The following is a 4,265-nucleotide window of genomic DNA, read 5'->3' on the forward strand; positions in this document are numbered from 1 at the left end:
TTTCCCTCAAACTGTCTTCTTAGTGCCCCCGCTCACCAACCAGAGAAATCCAAGGCAGCTGCCTGGAGAAGGGTCAGCACTAAGCACGGCTCTCTGTGCACAAAAGGAAGCCCCAGGCTCCCCTTCGGGCACCCCTCACACCTACCTTCATCTCCAGCTGGCTCTTGACGTCTTGGTAACGTTCTTTCACCTGCTCCATCATGAGTTCCGTTTCGAGGCTCACTGGAGTAGGAGCTGTAACGCATGTGAAAAAGCCTGCGAAGAAGAGGAAATCTCAGCTTAGCTCAGTGAGGACATTACAGGTTTCTTACAGCTTTCCTATTCCCAAGGGACAACAAAGCACAGATTCTACATGTGCTTTTTCAAGGGAAAGGCAGTGATGGTGGAGTCCTGCCGCACTGGCGTACAACAGCACGCATCACTGGTGATCTGCTATGTTGTATCCATGTAGAATAAAGGATCTCAAACTTATTTGGTCAGCTGTCCAATTTTCAGAAAAATAGTTACCCAGCAACCCTCTGGCAATTAACTTTTATACAATAGCCCATCCCTAATCCAGGATAGGGTGTAGGTTATTTGCTTTGGCAGCTCCCACGGATTATTCCAGTGCCCCCCAGGGGGCAGCATTGCCCACGTTAGGAAACACTCATTTAGAACCATTTCACACTTTCACCAGAACAGATTGCTCAGGAGGCTCCTGCAGCCCATCACACCCTTCAAGTTCCTACAAAGTGGCAGTGATATCGTGTGAAGGGACTTCAAAAAACCTCCAGAACACGGAAGAAAAAGATAATGGAATTGTCCATGAATGTAAGGCCCCCTTGTACTTCACTTCAAGTTTATTCCCTGGTGATGCCAGGATCATAGAGGAGGTGGGGAGATGGAAGAAGTGGGGTGACCTGGTGACACATGCCTCTGGGCAGTGTGATGCCTGGGAATGAGCCTCACTGTGTATGAAGGTGGCCAGACACACCTCATGGCCTGTTTATTAGCTAAAGACTTCAAATTGGCCTCCTCCTCCTCACACAAATAATGCTGGGTTTCAGGATATGTAGGAGCTCTGGTGGCATGGTGTTTATGCATTGGACTGTGATCTGAAATGTCAGCAGTTTGAAACCACCATCAAGAGTTACAGTCTCAGAAACCCACAGGGGCAGGTCTCCCATGTCCTATAGGGTCATTATGAGTTGGCATCAACTTGATGGCAGTAAGTCTGTGTGTTGCTCGATAAACTGGTCAGATGATTGCTGAAGCCAAAATGGGTGCATAAGCAAATGTGGTTGAAAAAAGCTGATGGTGCCTGGTTATTAACAGCATATGGGGTCTTAGATGCTTTGCAATTAAATAAGTGCCCAACTAGCAGGTAAGAAACAGCCCACAAGGAAGCACACCAGCCTGTGTGATCATGAGGTGTTGAGGAGAAATGGTATCAGAAGTTCAAAAGATAAGCAACCAAATTGATGTGAAGGGGCATGGATGTAGTAGAGACCCAGAAATCACAGCCCCTCTGGTAGTTGGACAGTCACGCTCAGAAGGGACACAGGAAGGGATGATAAATCCAGGGTGTGGTATAGCACTGATGAACTACATAATTATCCTCTAGTTCCTTAATATTCCCTCCCCTTTTGATTATGGTTTTTATTTGTTTTGCCTCTTTAATCATATCAGATTTGATGTAGGTTCATCGTATATTTAATATCATTTGATACATGAAAGCTAAGATAGATAACCCTTCAGAAACAATAAATGGAGTAACGGTTCCCTGAGGGTACGGGAAGGGGGGAGGAGATAACAGGGAGCTGAGAGCACTGATGACTGAATAACCCCACTCAATGGGATCGAACAACAGAATTGTATGTGAGTGGATATATTGGATGTGCAAGATATGGAAAAAAATAAAGTAAGGTTTCCTGGGGCGGGGTATGGTGGGCAAAGGAGGGAATAAATGGGGAGCAGATATCAAGGAGTTCAAGAAAAAGAAAATGTTTTGAAACGGATTGTGGTAGCAACTGTACAACACTGTTTGATGTGATTTAACTATGGAATGTTATACTTGTAAGATGTCCCAACAAAATGATTTTAAAATACAATAATAATAATAATAATAAATAAAGCAGTCAGGCACATTCCATACGTGTGGAATGAGGAATGGTGCTTGAGAGCACTGCAAGGACTCGCTTTCCGACCTGAATCACCACTCCGCACACCAGGCACACAAGGCACATCTTTGAACTACGTGTGTTGCTAGGGCTTGGAAGAGAGCTGGTCTGAGACTCAGAATTGCATTTATGCCATGACTCAGTCTTCATTTTGCAGTGTCAAGGATGGGACGTGGCAAAGTCATCCTCTACTCTCATTGTCACCCTGAAAATGGTGACAAACTTTGACATAAGGGACAAGACAAAAACCTGAATGAGAACCTCTGGAAAGAATTACTTTGCCTTGGAAACTGAGAACTGTCAACTTGCGCAGTCACCTGGGCTGACAGGAGGTCCGTGAGGCTGGACAGTCCACATCACTAGGCTTACTGCAACCCAGCTTCTTACTATTCTCTCAGCAGCAGACAAACATCGGAAGGGTCAACTGAGCCTTGGTGCTGCTTCTAAAATGGTTTCCATCAGAGGGATGGGAGGACAGTACATAAAAAGGCCACATTGTGAAACTGCTAGGTTTCATTAGCGATGGCATGAAGCCTAGGTCTGTGATCTGGTGCCGCAGTCCCCAGTCTCGAGCAGACCCAAGACTTCAGGGCCTTGTCTCCCAGGTTTTGGGTCAGTGGTTCGTGCTGAGGGCCATAAATTCTGTGTAGTTGAGGGGACACAGTGTCCATTTCCCTGGGGATGGCTGACCTGTCTGTTGTGTGGAAGAATACATAGGATGCCTTAAATGGATGTCACAGCACCCTTGGCATCTCTGGATGTGGTGCAGCTGGCTGTGTCAGGCTCCATCCCACATTTCCCAAATGAGTCTAATGGCCTTTGGCTGTTGACTCACAGGATTTCAAGACACCAATCTGCCATTTGCAGGTGAGCAGGTTATGTTGGGGTCCAAAGACGCTGTACCCACATTCAGAGAAAACTTAAGGTTCCCAGGTTGGCTCTTTTAGCTATAATTCATTTACATTTTATTAAATAAATAGCTTTAGAGCACTACAAAACTGGGAGGGAGGAGGATGCAAAATGCTCGACTGCCAAAGATCCACAGGTCAGTGTCCACAGATCTCCCTGGGGTGAGGGAATGGCCTGTCAGTGTCCACAGATCTCCCTGGGGTGAGGGAGTGGCCTGTCAGTGTCCACAGATCTCCCTGGGGTGAGGGAGTGGCCAAAACTTAGCACACAAAACCACTGTGTATCAGAGCTTTGGCAGCAGGGCTGAGAGACTTGCCACGGTGTCTGCTGATGCACAGTTGGGGGCACTGATCCAAGAACCAACCCCTGGCTATACAGGACTATGACAAAACTCTAGGGCAGCTGTGTTACCTCCTTGTTCTTGTCTTTTGAAGGAGCTGAGATTAATCAAACACAGTCTACACTGTAGGTGGAATTTGTCATAAACCTCAGCACTAAGAGGATCCTGAAGCCAGAGATATCTACTTTTAAGCAGATATGCACGCCTATGCACACAGGTCCCAACTGCTTCCAGTGCTTGACCTGTGTCCTGCGCAGGCGCCGCTGGCACAGGTCTATTCTGACGAATTCTGACACTCAAGGGGACAAATCTCAAGCTCTCTCTGAATATCAGGGAGTCATTAATATGTTTTAGATATAATTTATCTCTTTTATTAAAAGAGTTTTCACATCAACCAGCTTACAGCTCAGAGGACAATCTGTATAGAGACTGGTCTGTGACCTGGGCAAAGGAAATATAGCTCCTTTATTTACTGTCACATACCCTCACTCTCTCTGTCTCTAGCCTATGCTGAAACCTCACCACCAAGTCCCTTCATCTTAATCACAACTCTGGAGGTGGCTTTGGAACATCTACGAGTGATGGACATGCCTCTGATGAGGTCATTGTGAGATCACATAACTGCTGCCATTTCATTACAGTTGATAAAGCCCCCATCCCCTTCCATAAATTCCCAGCTACAAGGAACTCAGCCGGGTGGTGCCAGTGTGTCTGGGGCAGGTGTTTGTGCCTCAATATACCCTATGATGCTTGGAAGTGGCCCATGACACAAACTACGGGTAGGTCTGAGAGATAGCCCAGTTTGCTGGAACAAGGACTCCACCCTTTCCCCAAGAAGATCCTCTACCTTCGGAGCA

The sequence above is a fragment of the Tenrec ecaudatus genome, unplaced genomic scaffold (genome assembly GCF_050624435.1).
Source record: "Tenrec ecaudatus isolate mTenEca1 unplaced genomic scaffold, mTenEca1.hap1 Scaffold_770, whole genome shotgun sequence".
Lineage (NCBI taxonomy): Eukaryota > Metazoa > Chordata > Mammalia > Afrosoricida > Tenrecidae > Tenrec > Tenrec ecaudatus.